The sequence below is a fragment of the Falco cherrug genome, chromosome 1 (genome assembly GCF_023634085.1).
Source record: "Falco cherrug isolate bFalChe1 chromosome 1, bFalChe1.pri, whole genome shotgun sequence".
NCBI classification, from domain to species: domain Eukaryota; kingdom Metazoa; phylum Chordata; class Aves; order Falconiformes; family Falconidae; genus Falco; species Falco cherrug.
The window spans coordinates 22195708-22219537 of NC_073697.1; the positions used below are offsets into that span (position 1 = coordinate 22195708).

Genomic DNA, 23830 nt, shown 5'->3' on the forward strand with positions numbered 1-23830 from the left:
AAAGATGGAGATAAAATTCAGTACTTCCACAGATCCTGGAGTATCTACTGTAAGATTTCTAATTCAGATTGCATTTACTCTAAGGAGATTTCTAATCAGAGCAGGTGTGTGTGGACCTGGTCCATCACTTCAAAACTTCAGTAGAGATATCAGAATCTAGCTCAAGGGTTTTATCAGAGAATAGAGTACAAGAATGGCCGGTTTTCATTCTTTGGTTGGAACCTACTAAGTTGCCATTAGTAGAATAATGCACCAAAAGTGGATCAGGACAAACTCAATAGATCATATTAAGATCTTTATCCTACTGAACACTTGTGTGAGTCAGCACAGCATAAGGAATTACAGTCCACATCAAGCTACTATAAAACAGATACTTGCAAAGCCAATCCCATGCTTTGCTCTTACACCATGAGGATATTTCATGTTGTGTGCATCCTGCCTTGGTTCAGCCTTGTGTCTGGTTATGCAGGGGATGGAGCAGGGTACTTCTTTGTGCAGCTTGCCGGGGAATTAAGAAGAGGAGGGCAAAGTAGCCTGCAGTGACCTGCTGTCTGTTGGGGCCGGGGTGCCTAGCAGCAGAAAGGGGTGAAAGAATGGTCTTTCTGTTCTCCTGTTGCTCTATGAGAAACTCTACAGGCATTTTTCATAACGTAATAGCTCTGCTTGCATAGCTAATGCTTCTGTGGAAAGGTATCTGTGTTGTAGGAAAGTACTGAGCAGTGCTGCCAAAGTACTGTGAAAGTTTGCAAATCCAAATGACTATTTTGAAAGCTCTGACAGAAGACTTGAAGACTGTGAAGTAAACTTCATAGCACTTATTCATCATCCCAATAATCCTCACAAAATAGAAGCTGTGAATCTTCTGCAGACGGGGAGGCTAGGGGGAAGAAAAAAAAATGTTGGTGGTAGTATCTATGTTTCTTCTATACTCTTATAGCACTTTTTTTTAAAAAAAAACATCCTTGTCTCCACTTTAGCAGAAGAAAAAATAATTAGAAAGAGGAAAAAATAGATTAAATTATATTAAAACTTGATTGTTAGCTAGCAGCTGTGATTCTGATGGTCTGGTGCTTAAATCTACATGATGCTTTCAGGAGCTCTATAGGGATACCACCATTTGTAATTCCAAAGCTAAAAGACGAGCACTATTTGAGATAGATGATATGAAATAAAGATAACTCGTGGTATTACGATTTTACCCCCTTTTCTTTTTCTATTTAATTTTCTATGGTTGAAGAAAAGATACAAACAGGTGCGTATTTCTTGTTTTTTTACAGCTAAAAATTCAAACATTTTTGAAAGGTGTAAAAGTATTGTGGCTGTGTGTCTACACCAACATCCTGACCCCTGAACTACATGCACCTGCATTTTCATTTAAGGAACCAATCTTTTTTAATCTTGACGATGTGAAATAAAAAGGATTTTGGAATGAAATGACAGGTTTTATTTTTAAACACAGGCTTGCATCTAGTATTACACCCCATAGTCTCAGTCTGTACAATTAATATTATCCATCTGATGAAAAGGGAATCCTGTTTTCCCTGGCAATAAATAATTTTATACAAGACTACATTTTGAAGAAAGGGGTCAACTATGGACAAGAATTTCTTACTGTAGGAAAAGGTTTCTATAACCCTATGGCTGAAAAAAGTTATCTTGGAAAAACAGATCAGACAATTTTCTTTAGAGCTCGGCCATTACGAAGTGTGTTTGCTGTTGGGTTTTTTTTTTAATCCTTGGAAATCCACCTTCTCTGCTAGCATCTTGGAGATTCTTTCTCTTTATATTAAATAAGGATAGATTTTCTTATATAAAACATTTGTGGAAAGAAAAATCCTGCTCAATTCTTCATACCAGATCTTTGAGCATAAACTTCCGTAAGTGACTCCATGTCGCTCTGAAAAATGGGAATGGAGCTCTGCTTACAGCTTACAGGCTCTGACTCTGCTCTAGGCAGGCACTATAAAGATAAAGATGAACATTATTCAGCTAAATCACTTCATTTCCACCCTTACACTTCAGTACATGTTGAATGTGATTTCAGGAATGATCATATCTGAGCTTTGGACTTTCAAAGAACCGAGAAAAACATGTGCCACTTAAAAGCTTTTTTTTAAAAAAATCTGGGAATACAAACTGTGGCCGGCACCACAATGCAAGCAGAGTAAGGCACACAAGGACATCCCTCTGGAAACACCTGAAGGAATTTAGACTTCCATGCTGCTGAAATTAGTAATATTATTTGCCCCATTTAACAGTGGGTGCTCAATTATTTCTTCTGAGCAACATTACTGTTACTCTAACGTTCAGTTTAGGAAATTGAAATATGCTTGGGGAAAATTATGGATAACATTTTTCACACTTTTACTTAAGGTTCTTTTTGATCATTAAAAAAACGTATCTCATGTAAACTGAACGCACCACATCATCTTGTAGTTATGCAAGTAAAATTCACTTTCTGATTAAAATTACACCTATTCGGGTTGCATGCAGAAACACGTAGCCATCTATTCTAGTAGTTTTATCTTGTAAATGTAAGAAGGACCAGAATGAGGCATGCAAAAGTCATTATATGTAGATATGTATGCAATATAGGTGCATTCTAGCTTAACTTGAGACTGGGGTGGACAAGAACATGTGCTCTTTAACCTCCTTCCCACTGGTGCCCTAGAGAAATGCTATCTGTGTTGCTTCTTAACGATCTTACCAGTAAACCTACACAATGTCTCTTGCATTTTAATATTTCAAAGTCATTGTTTTGTTGGGGTTATGACCAATCATACCAGTCATCAGAGTTTATTTCCTTACCTTCTTGTCTCTGTCCTTTGGTGGTACCCTTCCGTGTACTGGCATTAAACTGGCACTTCAGAGATCTGGAGTTGTATTTTAGTTCTGGGTGTGGGCAGGCTGTAACCCAATGGGATTTGGCAGTGCTTCACACTTTTCAAAGCCTGAAATAGTAATACCAATATATTATTAAATGACAGCTTTAAAATAATACAGCAACAAGTAAGTTCTTTCATAACAGCACAAAAATAATTGCCCTAATACATTTCTATCCAAAGTGTACCTTACATACCATGGAAAAGTTGGTTCTTTCAGAGAGTGCAACACAGTTTTGCTAAAACAAGGCTCACAGAGCTCAGATAATATTGAGTGTAAGCTTCCAGCATTTTACAATCCTCTGAAAACTAGAAATCTGAAAATATAGGTTTGCCCATTCCCAAACAGTGCATTTCCCATCTGCTAACAGAAACGTGTGTCACAAAAATATTCTGTTCAGAATGTTTCTTACTGTAGTATCACTTAAATACTTGCAGAAAGGGAGAAGAAAGAAAACTTTGAATTATAAACAAGAAATTAACTAATCATGATCAATTATTTTTTTAAAAAAACCCCACCTGTGCTTACAACAAACCACAAAATATTTCCATAGACCCAGGAATTTAGATGATATAGTGTTTCAGAAATTTTCTGCCAGAGGGACATTTTTTTTTCCTTCAAGAATTTTTGATACATCAGCAGCCATATGCTTTAGTTTACTGGTTTATGCTGATTTCAGTGACATTTTGCTTCTGACGAGAAAAATCTAAGTGATCTAAAAATCTATGTGATGTTTCAAAACAAGTTTTCACTTAAAATGTGTAACACATATGCACAAACCTTTGGAAGAAGAGATTTTGATTTTATCAAAACTTCTCAGTGATATAATGAAGAAATGTAAATTTTACTACAGAAAAATAAGCAGAAGTCATGAGAGGAGAAGAATAAACTGTCACCGAAGAAGACTGAGCCTTGGTGTTATAGAAAACCCTCGCTACTGTTAGGCAATTATTATTTTTTTCCACTGGCCAGGCAACATCACTGCAGAATTTTCTTTTTTGGTCAGAATTTAGGAATGTGTTAGATGTACATATTCTTGACCCAGCCTCACTGAAAGAGAATGGATTAGAGATAACTTCCAACCACAAATTTCTTTAGCTTTATGATTTCTATAGTAAATTAATACCCTCTGGACAACAAAAAGACATCTCTTCAAGTATGCTTGTGCCTTTTGAAAAGAACATGGTGTCTAGTAGAATGCTGAGGAGCATGTGAAAAAACTGTTTCCTAACTCAGATTCATCTTGATAAGAGTTAGTTACTTGATCTATGTAGGAATAGTTGAAAATTAGATTAAATACATTAATACCTTTGAAAACTGTCCCAAATTCTAGGGTTACTGGTTAAACAGACTAACTTTTTTAACTTCCTCTATTAAAACAATGGTGATTACAGAGTGCTTTGATGTTCTGCTTTCATACGAACCGGAGATACTAAAACAGATGTGTTCAAATACAGGATACTATGTTATTAATGAAATTAAGTTGAATTTTTAAGAATGTGATCTAGCGTGTGGATTTGCATTAGAAAAACGTTTGGGGAGATTCCATAAACAAGTAAATCCACTTGGGATGCAGGACTTCTTGACTCAGAATTATAGTGCAGGTATTGGTATCCTGTTTGTAAGTGAATATCATGGCCCTTTCATGAGTAACAAGTCTCCAACGAGGTTCCAATGAAAGACGCACAGAACTGAACTTATTTCTGATCCCTTTTTGGAATGTGTGGAGTCGTTCAGTTTATGGCTTCCGGCAAATCTGGTGCTGTTTTAAGCAACTTGATATCAATACTTTTGACAATGGAAGAAAAAAGGGAAATTGGACTTTGACCCTGATTTATGGAACAACCTACATTCTTTTTAATCCAGAAAGACTGCATTCATTTTGTTCTTACAGAAAAAAACAACTATGACATTTTTCCAGGTATCTTCCATGAGATTCAGCTACTGCCATCTATTGATATATATATTGTGAAGGGTCACTATGAAAGTGCACATCTTCACTTTCTCACCCCTGTAAAATATCAGAGGTGAGAAAAGGACACTGAAAGAATGCTTCTCCTTCCCAGCAGTGAAAAACAGTGATTTTTGAAATGAAAGAAAATATCAGTAGTAGTTTGAGGGTGGGGTAAAGGCATGAGCTACTTTTATTTTAGAGATAAATTTTCCAAACAAGAAGGGCAACATCTGCATATATATAGGGGTGGTCTATCACTAAATGACTTATCTAACAAACTCGTCTGAGATGCATAGTTGTGTTATCCTCATTAGCTTGTATTTAGGTGAGTTGGCCAACGTTCAGCTCTTTAACAGCAGCCCAGTCTCACTGGACATGCTCATTCTCCAGGCCTTTGGAAAACAGCCTGTTTCCAACCATCTGTGGAAGGAAGGCACTGACCTGAATTAATTAACTGAAATCAAGCCAGTTTTATAAAAGAACAAGACCAAAGAAAGAGACAAATTGAATCAGAATAAGAAGCAAGCCGTGACTTTCAGCAAAGCCCTGACTACGTGATCAGGAACAAACCATGACTTTGAGGAAGTGGCCACTATGGCTAAGGAAAGTAGCTGAAGCAGAGCGACCTCATGGGAGTGAAGGAGAAAGCAAGGCAGGGTCTGAGGTAGAATTTAGTAATTTCTTGTTATTGCATATCACAGCAAAACACTGCCATCCCTCACCATTTCTGGTTTCTCTTGTGCTGAGCAGTAAAACCAGTCATTACCTCCTCTACTCTAGGACCCAAGGACTGACAGCTATATAATACACCTAAGGGCTTTTTGAATATTATTGCTCTCCCTTTCACAAATGAACAGCAAGGCTATTGCCAGGCTTTCGTGAACATTTCTTCTCTCAGCGCCTCTGTCATCTTCAGTTGATCGTACCAAGATAAGAATTTTTCTCTTCTGAAAACAAGCTTAGCTCACCTATACAGAAATCTGCTTTATTAATTTGTTTTCAGCCGAGATACAAAGTATCTACTGCATGCTTCCTACATTTTGTCAACATCTTGCTAATTACTTAAACAACACAGTTTTCTTCTTTTTTTTTTTTTTTTTTTTTTTTTAAATGAGACATACTGGGAAGAGGGAAAGCCTGTCTTCAGTTACTCATTTCATTTATTCAAATTACAGCTTTCCAATCCAATACTGCAGAAAAAGTGCTCCAGGGTAAATTTGGAAGTCTGTTTCATTATGATCTTTTAAGTATAATGCAATTAGAATCATGCCATGAATGACTAACAGTTTAGAAGCAATTATTTTATGACTAGGTGAATGCCTACCTCACAGCAAATATTTCTCACATCTTTGTGTGCTAGCCTTTTCAGCTGGTGCTAAGATTAGCAAGATTAAATAAGCATTTATAACCATGAAAGGAGACCAAGAGCAACCCGATTTGTTTGAGGAAGCTGAACTGGGAAACCGGAGAACTCGGGCCAGCTGTGTGTCCTGCAGCAACAAGCTGGAAGGTACTGGGGGCCCAAGGACTCCGTGTCCCGGGAATCAGGCCCGTCAGAGGTTGCTGACCCATGGCCAAGCTCTCTTTGATAACTGTGAGGCGGGAGGTAAGTCTCAGCGTCTGCCTGAGAGGTGAGGGCTAGGGAGGTGGAAGCACACGGCTCCATCGCAGTGCGGTTTAGCACAGAAGCATGATGGACGCTGAGAAAATGGAAAGGAATTAGCATTAACAAACCAATTAACTGCTCTATTAGAGAGTGCTAAAATGTGTGGATATCCTTACTGATACTATGGGTGTTATTCAGGCAATTACAACTACTTTACTCTCTACTAGGGATACAAAAGTCATAGACATCAGTACCCAATGTTCCAGTGTTTTGACAGCACAGGTTGTCCAGAATTACCATTTTATTTTAGCCAGCACCTCCTGCTGCTTCCTCAGGCTCCTGAGCAGCTCTGTGACAATGCCTGGGCTGCACAGCTCCTCACCACCCCTTCCCCATTGAAAAATCCATCATTCATACAGAAACCACAGATGGAACTATGCACATCCTTCCCAAATCTTGTGGCTCGCACTAAAGCTGTATCTGAGGAGTTCAGGGAGTGATGCTCAGGGCTTGAGCCCAAGAATCAAGCCCTGGGAGTGCTTTCAGGTTCCTGGCTTCCAGGTAGGAATGAAGGCCATCAAGCTGAGCCAACACCCAGCTCCTTGTCCTCAGAGTCTCTGCTTGAGTTTATGGCTCCCAACGCTCCTGGGCTCCCCTGTGTGAATTCAGGGCACTTCTGCTGCAAGAGCCCAGCTACAACAGAGAGCTTCCAGGATTGCTGCAGTTTTCAGGTGACCTGACAGCCATCAGAAACTCACCTCTGATTTGACAATTATTTTAGAAACTATCGAAATTATGGCTGAAACACACACAAGTGATCCCTTCAGCCATTTGAAGGGATTCTGCCCTTTGTCATTAGGATTGTGAAGTTTAGCATCCATTATTTGCCATTCCACATGAAAAAGAGCAAATATAAAGTGCATCGCTGGTTGCTTCTTCACTAGAATGTTGTGCAAGAATAATGAGCCTTTTCAACTTGAAAATGGAGCTCCACACATTTGTGGTGGAACTCCCATTTTAAGGACTTTAAGCTCACCAGAAGCACATCCTTCCTTTCATTACTACTCTATTTTCCTCTTAAAATAAAAGTTACATTACTTAGTATTGTAACAGTCTGCATATAATCTGCTGAGAATAAACACCCATGTAATGAGTCCGAAATGATATGGTAATTACTTAATTCAAAATAATTACATGGCTATTTGTGCCCTCTAAAATAAGGTATTACTTATTCAGCCCAAACAAATTGCTATTTGCCCAGGTTTTGAACTCTGGTAAACAGTAGCACAGCAGTCATCTGAATGCTGAATCCTGAAACAATTTTGTGTTAGATGTTTACTTACACAGAAATGGAAACAAATATTTGTCAAGGCAACAAGCAGGTTTTAGCACAACCAAGGGAAAACCAACAGAAAGCCCTTGAAAACACGGCCAAGTCAGAGTGCTACAAGGGCACCAGCTGGCTCAAAGTCACCCAGGTGCCCTCTAAAACATCTCACAAGCTTGAAAATGTTAAATGAAAGAACAGGATTTGTTTAGTTTATTTTGGCTTGTCGTTTGCGTCTTAGTGAGCTGCCTATCTCCCTGCACCGCCTGGAGATACAGATAGGAAAGCCACTGCGGAGACACAAACTGGAAGGAAGGAAAGAAGGAGCGAGGGCAGACATACATTCAAGCCATTGATTCCAGCCAGCTTTCCTCCAAGTCGATAAAGTATCTTCCTCTGGCTTTAATGGAGGCTGGAGAAGGCCTGATTTCAGAGCGCTCACAAGATTTAAAAGTCGCTTCATTCTAAGCAGTGGTAGAAGGCTTTTCATTAATTTGAGTAATGTGAGCTAGAGCCATGGATGCTCATGACTACTGTCTCCTCGAAGGTAATTCTCTGCTTTCTGGAATGACTGATAATGAAGGACTTGCAAGCGGACTGATGCTGCTTTGTGGATGAAGGCAGAGCCCCTCAACACCCAGCGTGGAGATCAAGTACTTCACAGACAGGCACAAATGTGCTCCAGGCATTGAGTGAACTACATGAGTGGACTAAATTGAGTGCATTGCTTTTCATTTGTGATGATTAAATATTTGGGCCTGGAATGAAAATTAAATCTACACTTAATTTTGTACTCCTGTATCGCACAGCTACTCCTCATTTATTTCCCTTGTCGTTTAAAGACGTTAGATTGAATACTTATATTTTTGGAGTTACTGACTTCACGAGGTAGACCTATATGCAAGATCTGGCATGCTGTTTCCTACTTCCAGGAAAAAAAAGGAAGCAGCTGAAATCTAGTCCATCCCAATTTATTACAACTTGGGTGAGAAATAAAGCTCAGTAATCAATTTTTCCACTTCAAAAAGAGGCAACCTGAAGAAGCAAGATTTTCAAAGGCTCATAGAAATAATGCAGGCTCTCTTTTTTCAAATGTTTTCAACTTACAACAGGGAGATCCAAAACGTATGATGACTCTAACAGAATCGCCGCTTTGCATCCAGAGGCACCTCAGACCTGCTGCTAACAAGAGTCACCTGCTGTTCTAAACCTGTAAGGAAGAAAATGATTGCTTATTTTCTGCTAACATATATGCAGAAGAAAAAAAAGTAAAACTGCATGACTTAAGTGGTAGCATTCATTTTTATGCACAGCTTTAAATTTTTGTTTCAGCATTCCGTGCCTCTTCATGTGTTTGTATATCATAGGACTATTCCAATATTTTCACTTACCATTCTTGCTGCAGAAAAATCAACATTGTACTCATTGCTTCATTTGCTGAAGATGTTAAAGGTATTATCTGGAAAAATTGCAACTCTTTTTAGCATTGATAGAGTTAGCCTTAAAATCCCTTGACATTATGTTTTGCATTGCTTGAAAATAAGCTGCCTGTAAGAGTACAACTTAATTCCATACCAATTCCATACAACTTAATGCCATACCATTTAATTCATTAGTTAATGTTTTCCCAGAAACCATGTTGGGTTTGTCTCGTTATTTGTATTTCTTACGGTTCAGGAAGCAGATTACATGCCGCGAACGGTTGTCTTCCGGGAAGCAGTGTTCCGGTTGTTTTATCTGAGGTTGTGTCAAGATACTTGAAGTGTCCCATACATCTTTCCTATGGCTAAGTGGCCCCAGGCTACTTTGTGCTCTTTCATGCCAGGTCAATTTAATTCAGCCTTGGTTTTTGCTAAGGTTGCTTTGCCATTCTGCATACCAGTATTGTTTTAGGTGTTCTTGATGCTAAGTAGCTTGCATATTTTCATGACAACATTGCTGAGGCCTTAAGCTAAGCTTTCTACAGTTTTCTATATAGGTTCTTTAAAGCACCATGAGAGAAAGAGGAAAAACAACAACAAAAAGAGGTTTTGGCCCTTACTTTAGTTGTCAGTTAACATTTTCTTTTTTCATTTTGGCAGAAACAGTACTGAGTGTGGTGGCTTATGGTAGCACAATAGTAAATATCCCCACCATTCTTTCCTGTAAACAACAGAGAAAATTGCCTGTAACTTATTTGTTCCATCCCACATTTTTTACAGTACAACTGATGATTTTTAACAACTTTGGCTGCCTACAAAATGTTATTCCCTCTAGCTCTAATGGGATTCAACATTCCACATCTTGGTAGAAGTAGGATGCTTGTGCTGTTGCCCATTTTGAGTGATAATGTCCAGCTTACCTTAAACAGATGAGTTAAAACTTTGGCTTTTATTCTAGTGTGTCATTATATCCACTTGAATAAATTTATTTATCCATCTCAATGATACCGCTTGTTTCAGCTCATTTGGTTTTAATTCAGGCCTGAGCTGCTCCATAATCATTTCTTCAAGTTTATGACATTACACATTGTTGACTAATAGCTTCATTTTGCTGAGTTTCCATTTATTACTGTCACTATTGCAGCTGGATTTGAATTTCTGTAACTTGCCTATCCTAGCATGAATCTAATTTCATTGACGTTTAACACTGATCCTGAGGGCTCCTCTTTGACTCTTTGTCAACTAAAGATCAAATACTTTTGCTGCTGACTTTTAAAATCAATTATAATCTCACAGGATTTGGCTGAGAGGATAACCCAAAGTGAAAGGCAGTGAGTCTTTAAGAGAGAGAGTTTCCCAATGCATTAAATAAGATTGATTTTCTGTGTGCAGAAACAAAAGGTCTAGTAAAGGGGGGAAAAAATACCCACACAAAACCCCTGCAATCCAGAGTCAAGTCTTTTCTATGATATCCGGTAAATGTGCATAAGTCTGGATTGCAGCTGCTGAATTTGAGGATCTGGTATAAAAGAACAACCCCACAAATTGTTGGAAGGATGCTCCTACAAAACCCGTGCACAAGTCCTCTTCAAGGTAGCCTTTCCTCTTTAAGTGCCTCAGTTTTTCCTGTGACATACTCTATCTTTGGTTCAATTAATAGAAAGAAAGGATCATAGAACAGCCCATGTGCGGAGGGACCTAAAAAGATCATCTGGTCCAACCCTCTGTGGAAAAGGGAGCCTAGACGAAATTATCAACAGCCTGTCCAGTCATGTCTTCAAAACCTCCAGTGATGGAGACTCCACCACGTCACTGGGGAGGTTGTTCCAGTGATTGATTGTTCTCACTGTAAACATTTTTCTCCCTTATATCAAGATGAAACCTTCCCAGTGCAACTTGTACTCATTCTGCCTTGTCCTCTCCATGTGGCTCCTGGAAAGTCTCCCTCCTCTTTTGTAGCCATCCTTTAAGTACTGGAAAACTGAGTCCCCTGAGCCTTCACTTCTCCAGGGTAAAAAGACCGAACTCCTTCCATCTTTCCTTACATTCTCCAGCCTTTTGATGATCTTCATGGCCCTCCTTTGGACCCCTTCCAGTCTGACCGTCTCTTTTTTGACCTGTAGGGTCTGAAACTGGACTCCAGGTGCCACCTGACAAATGCTGAGCAGAACAGGATGATCATATCTCTATCTCTGTTAGTAAAAATAAAATAATAATAAAAAAATAAAATCCTCCTCAATTAATCCTTTTATTTAACTTAGTATTAAGAAAACATATTTTAAAAAATTAATTAAACTACAATTTATCATTTCCACAACACCATTCCTCTCTCTGCTTTCCAATATTTATATTTGCATTACCTGGATCTGAACTACATCTCCAATTTCAACAAAAAAACCTGAGGCAAACTGAAGTACTGTGCTATGTGATTTTTCATCAATAAATCAATGCCTTCACTTTCAGAGTCATTCCTGATCTATATAAATGACAAATACAGATTAATGGAATCCTAAAATAATAATAATAAAATGAATACAGTAACTTAATGGAACAAGGATATGTTTTCTTGAAAATATCCTTTCACACTATGAACAATAATTCTTCTTTAAATTCCCAGCAAGTAAATATATTTGCTTCACACTTTAAATTAGGTTAAATATCATTTTAGGTACTGAATTTGAAAACTCTTAGAGGAATTATTCACATATGGATAAGCAGGAGGGTCACTAAAACCAGACCGAAAATAAATGTATTTTAAAAGTTCATTTTGACAGCATATGAATAATCACAGATGATAGACATAAAAATGTAAAGTCTGTTGGCCAGTGATTCTTAGTGACAAGCTGCTGTTATTTGATCAATAATAGGGAAGAAGCTGGGGGAATGACAGAGCCAGAAAGCAGAAACATGTGATGGAAAAGCAACTCATGGAAGATGGAAGAGCTGCAAATAGAAAACTTGTAGAAGTTAAGGAGAAGACCAGATGGGCTGGCAGAAAAAGCTACTCAGAGAAGCCCAAGATAATATAATTGCTTAACTGGCTAGCATGTCTGAGCCAGGATCTGCAGGATTGCCCTTTACTTGTCTTTCCAGGCTGCAGGTTGCTAGAGGTGTCTTCTCTTCAGCCCTTATGCTTCTCAGTTTCTCCTTCCCACAGTTGAGAACCTCCCCATAATGTGAAACAGTCATTACAGAAGCAATCCTGCAGTTCCTGAGAGAGAGAGTGTGACCTTTATTGACATAGAATTCAATTTCAGAACTATTAAGAAATAATTTTACTTAAAAATTATGTTTGGAAATTTTCCCAATGCCAAATTTTTCTTTAGAAAATTGAGCCTTGGGTCTGTTTTAAGCAAAGCAGAACAATTTATTACATTAAACAGGACAATACATTTTGCTTAGAAACTAATGATTGTCAACTGCATTTCCTCACAATATTGCCTTCTGGGAATTTGGGAATTTTTAGCACAAGTGAGCAAGAACTTTAAGTTGCTGCAGACGTGTAGGTCATTATCTAACTATGTGTATTTCAATTACCTCATCGTGGGAGGGGTATTTCTCAGCCCCACAGAGAAAACTGGAGGCCAGGCAATAGTGACAGCTGATCAGCTCATGAACGAAAGAAAATGAACCACTTCACTTTCAGGAATGCAGTGCTTTATTTCAATCAAAAATGCCAAAACAAAATATGTCAACATTTTCAAATGAATATTCTTTGAAATCTCCATGTTTTGAAGGCAGGTGTTAAAACTTCATTTTCTCTTGAAATAAAAGCAAACACTGAAACATGCGTGAGGAGGAAAATGTGCAGTTTCTTCTCATCTACTTATATCTACTCCCCATTTTCAGGACACAGCGCAAATAATGGAGGCGCTCAGCAGCGAGGCGAGAGCACATTACAAAATGGATAAAAAGAGATAATCTAAGCTCCACAGGAAAAGTCAGTACAAAAGTACACCAGTCTAGGGAACCCTACCCATGCAGTGAAAATTTTATTTGGGGTAGAACATTTGTAATTGAAATCTAAACACAAATAAACACATATATAATGTAGCTGTTCACGCACATACAAGACGCTAAAAGCAAAATTACAAAGATGTCCTGTTGTCAGAGCTCAGCATTGATTTATTTTCCAATTCTGGTCAATTTGTTATCACAAATGCCATCGATTAAAATGTTTTATTTGATACCAGGTGAATTAAAACAATCTTTTTATTCTAATGATAGAGATGCACTTAGCAGCATATAAAACAGTGATTTAATGGGTACTTAATGGTCTAAAGCTTTAAATGAACAAATCATCAATTAAAGCTTTCCTAGCCTTTTATGGTTCCCCATTTGGATCCTAAAAAAACAATTTGCATTCATTATGTGGGGCTGATATACAGTACCTTGCCTCCCACTGACATTCAGCTGCATCACAATATCAGCCCCCACAGTATGCTTGACGCTGTTGCCTTTTGAAAAGCTTTTATTTTAAGGTCTGGGTTACAATCCTTCCATGCCAAGGGTGGACAGAATGATTTCAGACTTCTCCAGGGAACTCTACATTTGCTGTAACATCCAGATTCTGAGGAATCACTGACAGTAAATCCATTCCTTTGTCTCTAGTTCACCTCAGAATTTCAAGCCAGGTAGTAGAGGTGGATTTTCAAAACACCATGCGAAAACTGAGCACAGAACCTTGATAAGTAAATAATAAGTTGGCATGGGCTGGTTTCTTCCAGTGATACACTCTGAAAGAAACTCCTTCCCAAAAACAAACATTAAAAGAAAATGTACCTTTGTATTTTCCTAAATATTTTATCTGTGCCCAAGAAGCCTGAATATTCCGCGTCCAAGGAGTTTTTCTATATTTCTTTCATATCTACGTATTTGCTATAAGGAACCCAGCAGTCTCAAACCACACCACCTTCACGCCACAGAAAACAAACCAGAAAAAGTATTAAAAAACCCAACCTATAGAAACTGAAGCGGCAACCTACGTAAGTTCTTAGACACAGCCACATCTATAATTCTAAAACAAATTCAAATGTGTCCTTAGACTCAACTCCAATACCTGTCAGCTGGCAGTTTACGTCCTGGTCCTTCTTGCCAGGGGAGGGAAGGCAAATTGGTGGTCACCACTGTCCACAGCCACAGCTAGATGGAAGAGAGTGTCCTCAGGAGGATACTGAGTCTTATATATTCACCTTGGAAAGGAAAAAAAAAAAAAAAAAGGAGAAAAAGAGAAACAAATACAAACCAAAGCAGATTTCCCTCCAGCTTTCATTCAAGATATTCATGAAATAAACAGTGTCTTTTCAAATTGCAGAAACCCAAATTGCTCAGTAGCTGCTACCAGATTGTGAAACCTTAGTGCTTCAAAAGCAACAAAACCCAGGAGTCCATTGGCTTCACCCCAGCAGGTTCACACTGCATCTTACATAGAGGTGCCTTAAAAAAACCTCAGAGCCCGAGGAGAGAGGGGTTTGGTTGGTTGGTTGGCTGGTTGGGTTTTTTAACCTGTAATCATGCCTATTGTAAAGCTCTCATGTCCTTTTTTGCTTCAGAATACTCCTTGGCTGGAGAGAATCACAGTTGCCTTCTTGAAGTGCTGTTTTTATACACTGAAAAATATTGCTACTTGAATCCTATACATCAGGCAGTCTCCCATTCTTCCTGAGTCCCTGTGATTTTCAACACGTCAGTGATTCAGGAATTGGAAAAAAAATAAAAATAACATAACGCACACATTCACACACACATATATATATATATGTAAGCATTTAAAAAAACATTTGGGGGTAGAAACATTATTTTTGATAAAAATAAAGTATTGATGTAAATAAAAAATAACTTCTAAAAAGAAAAGCTTAAAAAACTCCAAACCATGTTTTCCTTCTTATTATATTTTGAATTGTAAAATAGAATTTGTTTGGTTGGTTGGTTCTTTTTTTTTTTTCAAAATAAGTAATTCAGTGAATTCTACAAGCAGTGGAAATAATTTTAATCCTACTACTACAAAAACAATAATTCTAACATTTTAATTAATTTCCTGTTTGTTTGGGTTTTGGGGTTTTTTTTCACTTCTGAATTATTTCTCAACATTCTGTGCTGTTACCTTTCTCTTTACCACCAGTACCTGCCAATAGGACATTTTCAGATGGTTTCAGTGGTGCCACATAAATGGGAACTTTCAGTTCGTTGATCCATAATGTGGTGTGTCTGCATTTTTTCGCTCTGTACTGCATCATTAACACTTACCTCATTTTTACAGGCCCTGTCATCTCTAGGTCATTTCAGTCATTTCTGCCTTCTGTGCAGTTTCCTCCCATTAAGGATCTAGGTCTGCAATAATTCTCTCCTGACCGATTAGTTTTGGAAGTACTGTATTGCATTTCCTTTTGCTTCCTTTCATATGCCCATTTTCAGCTTCTTCCAAACTGCAAGCTTAACAAGACTATATAATGACAATATTACTATCTCAAATGATATCTGAGAGCTTACATACTCATACTTATTTATTGTGGCTGCTATCATCAATTAATGATTCCCCCCACATACCATAGGCTGTTTTTTCAAAACGTTAGTATATTTTTTAAAATAAAAAACCCCTTTTCATATCACGTAAATTAATATATGAACCTTCTGCCACAAAAAACCTGTTTATACACAGAAAAGAGATGTGATATTAAGAAATGGCTAAAAGAATTTAAATTATATTTCTCAATGTATTGTGTCTTTCCAAAATAGATTTCTAGTCAAATCTAGTCTGACTCTTTCATCTGCTTCAGAATAGTATTCATCTCAATGAAACAAAAATCACCTCTATAAGTTGTCAGGAGATGCCCACTCTTTGTCCAGCTGCCTTTGGGACTGTCAGTGCAGCATGTCATGTAAATAGATAGCATAAAGAAAACAAAAACAAAGGAACAAACAAAAGCATTGCCCACTTTTCAGGGTGGTGGTGGGGGGAAGGTAGACTTCTGTAAGTCTACCAAGATTGAAATTTGATGTAAAAATAAAACACAACAAAAAAACCCTTGTAAACCATCATTAGACCTTCAGAATTCCATCTGCTTACACTCTTCATATTCCTGTCTTCTTTCACTGACTTTGGGATGTTATCTGAATTGGTCTATGACAGTCTGCCAAGAAAGGATTTAAAAATGTTGCATAAAACCCAAGTACCCTCAACTTCCTTAACACAAATTCACTACTAATATCCTATTAAATGTTCTGACTAACATCCATGCACTTCTGCTGAATTTATACATCAGAAATACTGGAACAGGCTTAGAGATGTGACAGTCTGCACTAATATTGGGGTGTTGACACATACCAGTTCTGTAATATCAGTTTTCTGCAAAGGTTAAAGCTTAACAAACTTTTTGTAATAAGGAAGGCTAACTGCATTTTTTGTGGTTTGCACCTCCATTGCCAGAGATCACATCCATAAGGTGTGCTGCTCTATAAACGTAGCTCTGTCTTCTGGTTAGGTAGCCAAGAAAACATTAAAACCTAACCTAAAACAATGCCTGTAGTGGCACCCTAGCACATAAGCTTTATGCCACTCAGGAGCAAATGTCATGTCATGATACTGTAATATCATGTAATAAATGTTTCATGAGAAGTCAAAATGACAATGTTCCTTTGCCTAAATATCTCAGAAGTATTGTGTTCTCAAAATGCAGAGGATAAACCCTAGAAGACCCCAAACTTTGCTTCAGCAACAGTTGCACTTCCACAGTGAGTTTCTTCCAGAGCTGCTGCTTTCTTTGTGGCTGACTTCTCATTTCCATCTACCTACTCTGCCCTTAAGCCCTTCCACCTTTATCATTCCTTCTTGCCTCCAAGTTTGGGTTACCTCAGGATCCAGGTAATATGAAGACTTGTTTTAAAGCACAAGACCATTTAAAAGAAATTGAGATTTTTTGACATGTGGGTTTTATGCATGAAAGTATTGCAATTATCACAGTAAATGATCCTTAGCGTTAGTAGTGCCATGGTGATGAGAAAAGTCAAAGTCCAGTTAACACGCAAACAGTCCCATTTATTGATTTACAAGAAAATTGCTTGAACACTCTTGCTGAGTAAGTAAGCACAGTAAGTATTACTATGCTTTGAAAAGCAAATTTTTATCTCTAAAGTTGTTCATGAAAGAATAGAAAACCCCACTTAAGTGAGTCTTACCTTAATTTTAGGCCAGGTTCTTTCCAAAACATATGTGCATCCCGCTCTCAGGGGAACCCAACTTGTCAGACTTGATCTCGTCCGAGCGTGGAGCCAGACCATGCCTGGGAAGTCCTCCCTGGTTCTGCAAGACAGACACAATCTGCAAAATCCTGGCTTCAGTAGTACTTTGGCAAGAAATTCTAGAAACCAAGAATTTTGCGCCAGAAAGCTTTTCCATTTGAATCTTCAATATTACTATTTAATTGCAGATTTTCTGCCAAACGCTCTTTCATGCAAGTCCATTTGCATTTTCTGCTAGGTACTGACCCAGAACAAGAATAAGAATTTTCTAAGAAGGCTTCAAACATAAGCATGGTACAAAGCCAATGAATACTTTCAAAACTGTCCAGGAATAGTTTATATAAATGTAAAGAAGAAACAGCAAAATGCTCCAATGTAAAATTCTGACCAAGAGCTGTACCAACCACATTCTGGATTTGCAAGCAGGTGTTGAACTGCAAAGAACACTAAAAGCATTTCAACTACCAAGCTACATGAAAAGAAAAAAATGTTTATTCAAGTTTGAATCCTTTATTTTGTCAATATTGTATATTTGTGAAATATAGAAGTATATAATACAATCCATCGAGATGTTATTTTAATACTTATGTTATCATCAAATCTCCACTAATCAATGAAAAAGAATTATCGTCGGTGATGAAAATACTCATTGTTCTATGTACTGAAGACATATCACTGAGAACACATTATAGCATAGTGGTGCATACATTAGACTATTACAGATTTCTACAATATTAGGCAAATTTCTGAACAAGATGATTTTTACAGGCTATATTTAACATTTACTTCACTGCTTATATTATGCAATTTGGTTATTTCATTAAATGCAAAGCATCAAGAAGTCATGTGCAGAGGCATATGTGAGTATAAACACATATGTACCCAAATCATTATGCAGGTTTTATATTTTTACATTTTTATACTATCAATGTTTTAAATTTACAGTACAAGGACCAAGATGGCCTCTGCTACTCACTCCCTTTTCTTTTTTTCATTCTCTAACAGTGACAGAAATCACCTACAGCATCATTCATACTACTACGTTGCTCATATTGACAGAAGAACATGCTTAGGTGGATTTCTTCCCTTTGCCCCAGGATAACCAAGGCAAGTTCCACTAACAAAGCAAAACCACCCAGCTCACTGACCTAGGCCTGAAAAGACAACCTGTCTTGGACAGACCACCGCAGAGCAAAGCCCAACTCTGACCCTCGCTACACAAGGCCATCCTGGTGGCTCTACATAAGAAACTTTAAATTTGTTTTCAAAGGCTGGTATGAAATGCTTATAACGTCCTGGTTTTGGTTCTGCTTTATACATAATATTATCATTATTGTTTTCCAAGGGAAAACATCTGGGCAAACAATAAGTGGTTCATAAAAAGTGTATGAAAGTCACCAGTTTTACTGAATATTAGCAAGGATCAATCCATCTGTTCACAAACATCACTTGTATAAATTAACAGCCACTTAAAAACTTAATGCTACATCTGTTTAAAAGCAGACATGACAAAAATATCCAGAAATATTCAGTGATTATTTACAAATGATAGCTGCTGGAAAACAGTGATCAGCACAATATTCTTCACATACACGGAAAAGTGAATAAAAATTACTCTTTAGAGTTACACACCTGTTCAGTCTATGAGAAATTGTTACTGAAGTTTTCTTTAATAACTCTTTAAAGAAAATATCAGAATCTGACATGAATATTGGAAAATTATTGTATCCAGGGATTTTGACTGACAACTTTTGACACTGGTTTTTAAGGTTAATTTTTAGGTTCTGATTTTTAATAGTTGCTAATCCATACAGCCTCTGTAAAGGAGGCTGTAGGTTATTCTGAATTGAGTGCAGAGGAAGCAAAGCATCTTCTTTTTTACAAAAATTATATGGTCCATTATAATCAGTTATGCAATTAGAGTGTTAGGCTGCTTTGCTTTCACAAGCCACCAAGAGACGTGTTTTATTTCAGCACCTACAACTCTTCCTTTTACTACAGTGAGATGAATATAAAAGAAAGAAAACAGAAGTATATATTTTGTTTTAGAAGTTATTGATTACCATTTAAACATGGAAAAAATACAGTTATTTAAAAAGTTATATTATCCTGCTTCTGTCTCTCTGTGAGGAGTGACTGAATTTAGAGATACTGACAAAATAAGTTCAAGTCATTAACAATTAAGATGGAAAGCTAAGGAAAGAACACAGTGCCCTGACTCCTTCTGGTGCAATCAAAGAATCACGTGAACTCATCTGGAGAAAAGAGAATCGCCTCCTGTATGTAAGGATAGGCTCCGTTGCAAGGTACTTACCATTTTCTTTAAAATTCATTTACTTCGTGTATATAGTACTTGTACCAAATCACTCCATGACTTTGCCTTTTTTACGTATGTGCACAATGAGACATTTGACTATAAAATCCCCAAGATGTTTTGATATTGCTACTGTTGCTGTATTGCCAGAAGGATATTTTTTCTCTTACAGAACTCTAAAATCTGCACCTGGAGCAAAAGAGAGACTATGCTAAGCAACCAGCAAGAGACACACTAAGCTAGATTTATTTATTTTATGAGTTATACAATCAGATAAAGTATTTGGGATCAGACTAAGTACCACCTTCAAGAAGCCTGTGTGGTATGCACTTTTCATTCCTACCTGTGTGCATTCTAAAATGGCATCCGACAAGCTTTAGACTCCACTTTTCATAAATATTATTGAAATTATTGATGTCTTTCTTGAATGATTACTTCCTGTGAACCTCAAGTGAATGAAAATGATGAGACTTGCAGATAAAGTCATGACTGAAATTTTTCATGAGACTTACATGAAACAGGTGCTTAGCAGTGAAAAGACACATTTAAGAGAATTTATAGGAATATTTCTTTATTCACCAGCTGCTGCTTTTTCTTTTACTTTACTTCACCAGAAGCTGCTGAAGCCCTGGCAGTCCACACCACTGGTGGCCGTACACTTTAGGCACCAGCCCAGCAAGCACTTTGCTGTGCAGTCATGCACTGATCAACACGTTTGACTGTCAGTGGAGAACTGGGAAAAAATTCCCTGCAATTTCCTTCCATGATTTTAGTAACTTGCCAGAGCTCCCATATATTATTGTCAATCACAATCATCTGTTTTCAAGTCTATTTTTTCCTCTATGGATTCCTAAGTTCAATGAGGATTCCCTAATCAGATATCAATGACTGACTCACAAACATACTTGTCCTAGAGGGGAAAAAAAAAAAAAAGATCAAATATCACAGTTTTCTTTCTTCTCTTCGTATTTCACCTTAGGTTGAAAACAGTTTTGCCATGCATGGCTTTGAAGACAGTTGCAAAACTCCACGTAAAAAAAACCCAACATTTCCAAGGAAGTACTATTAAATTTATGTTTTTAAATATGTTAGATTTACTCATCCCCTTCCCCATTCAGGGAATAGTAACATTCTTTTTAAACATGACAACGCAAAACAACAATTCTTAAATTTCATTACATATTTTCCTATGAATAACACTTCAAATGCAATCTTTGTTTAGTAGTAACTTAACTGGTATGTCAGTTTTGCAAGTACTCAGGGTGTACAACTCAGGACACAACAGAAAACACTCAAGTTGTAAATAGTGGGAAACAACATTTCACAAACATGTCCATAACCCTCTTCAGAAATCATAAGTAAACAGGGCATTATCCACTTTTAATTTTTTTCTTTTTAGAGAGTTATGAGTTTGAACCAAATACTTAAGTTGGGTCGGAAGCTTAAACATTTGTTAGGAGTGGGCTTTTTTTGATCCAATATCAATTTTTGCCAGAGTTTTGTAAGGCTAATAGGTGGGTTTATGCCACTGAATTCCTTTAAGAATTGATTCCAATCCACCCACAGAAAGTCATATATTACTCATGGCAAAACATATTTAACACAGTTTTTAGACTTGAAAAATATATATTTTGATTCTGATCTTCCACAAACAAATACCAACCTAAAACCCCCACAAAAATTCTAGTTTTTCACATGGATTGCTACCGTTCTTCCCTTTTGCAAATCAGTTGTTTGGTGTTTTTTTCTGTTTTGGCTCAAAATGTCTGTCAAACTCGGTGAAATAGTGCACAACTCCATCATCAGGATAGAGCTGTTCACTTTGCAGGCTTCAATCCCAAACCATTAACATCAGTGAAAGGTTTTTGTTCAGCGCAGTGGATGGCAGAACAAGCCGTACCCAGGATTTGTTGCAAATTGCATTTGATCTGCTCTGGCTTTTTTCCTTTAGATACTTGTGTGATCACAGTAATAGAAAGTTTATCTTAATTTGTTACTGACTTAGAAGTGGAGTTTTTCAAAGACTTGCCTAAACAGAGTTTCTTCTGATATCCAGCCAGTTCTAAGGATTTTCTCTGGTTTTGGTTTGGTTTGTTGGTTTTTTTTCCGTTCACCAGCTCCCTCAGGGCTTCACAGAATGATGCTACATAGAAGTCTGAGGGAATCCAAAGGTCCTGTACTGCTGCAAGATTAAGATAAATTAAGGAATGTGTTTATGACCTTTGTTGTTCCAAGTTACTAGGAAAAGTTAATGAATTAAAGTTAAGCATTATATAATTCCAATATACAATACAGACAGAAGTTTTCCTTCAGTCGGTCTCATTTCCAAGTGAGGTAGGTGCCGCCATATTTCCTTGTCACTTCCAGAGGCAAAACGCTAGCAAGTAGTTGCTTACTGAAAATGATTTTTAGCTTTCCCAGTGAGTAAATTAATTGCCCTCACACTTCAAAAATTTATGGGAAACATGCAAGGTTATTTTGGATCCAGCTGTTGCCGACGTGGACATGATACTATCTGTGGTAGAAACCAGCAACAGCATATTGTAACTTGTGGCACCAAGGCTCTGCAGTAACAAGCAATTACACATTCCTGCCTGCTTTGCACCTGTGATAATACCACTTCCAAAGCTATTAAATACACATCTATGTCCAGAGTGAGTCCTGCTTGCTTGGATATGATAGATGAGAGCCAAAGCCTATTTTTGGTTGACAGTGATATTCTATGTAGCTATTTCTGTCACTCATACCACATCATAAGGATAGTCTTTCTCAAGTGGAACTCAGTAAGGCTTTATTGGTCTGGAATACTCACACTAGTGATGGCAAAATGAATTCTTAACATCCAGATTCTCATAGATATCAAGGGTGGGAGTCACACATGAAAAGGCAACATGCTATTTGGGTTAGTCTACAGTGGACATACCTTGGTGGCTGCACTTTCTTGCAATTTTCCGTACTTGCATCCCAAACGAGAAGAGTTTATGGCTATGGTGTAATATCGCTTTCCTTTTTCTTCACCTGAAAGTTTTAGAAAGGAATAATCATGTTTACTTTGTAAACTTTACTTTGGATTTTTCAGTCCTAATCATATCTTGTCTGAATTTCCCTTTATTGGGCTGAAATTTCAGGGTAAGATGCCTGCAAGAGCTCCTCCTACACCATTAATCTGCCGAATACTCTTTCCAGGACTACACAGAGAACGGAAACTAAAAGTAAATCCTCACAGGGATTATTTCCCCTCCTCCCACCTCCACCTCTGGATTTTTGCTGTCATTTATTTCTGATTTACTCAACCAAGTTTTTTCTTAACTTACATTAAACTCTGTGCTCTACAACTTTACTGTGTTTCTGATTTACATCTCCCATCCCCTAAGTGATATTCCCTGACAAGTCAGAAGACAAATAAGCTGTCTGTCCTGTGGTCTCTTCACCTGTATCTTCCCAGGTTTTTACCTTTTTTTTCTCTTCTTTTCCTCATATTTTTAAGTAGTTCAGCAGCCTCTAGCAAGGTTTGTACTTTCCATCCACCTCAGACCAGATAGAATATTTTGGTTGCATTTTTACTTGCAAAACAGGTAAATGCTACTTGAAGGCAGTACTTCTGGAAGATAAGCCGTTTTTAAAATTGTTTATTACTAAACCCAATTTTGTCTAGAAAATACTTTATTTATCATTATAATACCATTTGCTAATTCTGGCCCATTTAATCAATACTTTATGAAACAATTTTCAAATGGAAAAGGAAAAATTGGAATACTGTGGCTGCTTCGTATCGTACTGTGCTTTGGTCGGAGCACTTAATGGCCAACATACCAGAAATCTGAATTGCAGTTCTCACTCTGTCAGAACAGTTACCTACTGTCTTCCACCTGCCACTGAAGTGGGCATCTCATCAGACCGGTAGGCACTCTAATACATCACATTGGAGCTCTTTTACTTCTTTTTCAAAACTGAAATATCCACTGGACACAAATGGGCAATCTGAAATTTAAGAGGTAGCCAATAGCCATTGGCTCCTATGAAAGTCTGGGAAGTTTGCCACTTCATTTCTTTAACTGTTTTTTCACACCTAAAATAGAAGACTTCA

The 23830-nt window shown here is 37.5% G+C and overlaps 2 long non-coding RNA genes across 2 annotated transcripts; both read right to left on the reverse strand.

The window, feature by feature from the left end:
* Positions 1 to 92: 92 nt before the first annotated feature.
* On the reverse strand, positions 93 to 20284 carry LOC114014306 (uncharacterized). The gene is made up of 10 exons (XR_003557763.2): positions 19744 to 20284; positions 17367 to 17484; positions 15438 to 15623; positions 14251 to 14383; positions 12273 to 12402; positions 11094 to 11383; positions 9812 to 9912; positions 8878 to 8980; positions 2809 to 2951; positions 93 to 877 (listed from the first exon to the last, which is right to left on the reverse strand). It is a non-coding gene; the product is annotated as an uncharacterized LOC114014306 (long non-coding RNA).
* Positions 20285 to 20385: 101 nt separating this feature from the next.
* On the reverse strand, positions 20386 to 23338 carry LOC129737264 (uncharacterized). The gene is made up of 3 exons (XR_008734944.1): positions 23197 to 23338; positions 22667 to 22761; positions 20386 to 21925 (listed from the first exon to the last, which is right to left on the reverse strand). It is a non-coding gene; the product is annotated as an uncharacterized LOC129737264 (long non-coding RNA).
* Between the last annotated feature and the right edge of the window lie 492 nt (positions 23339 to 23830).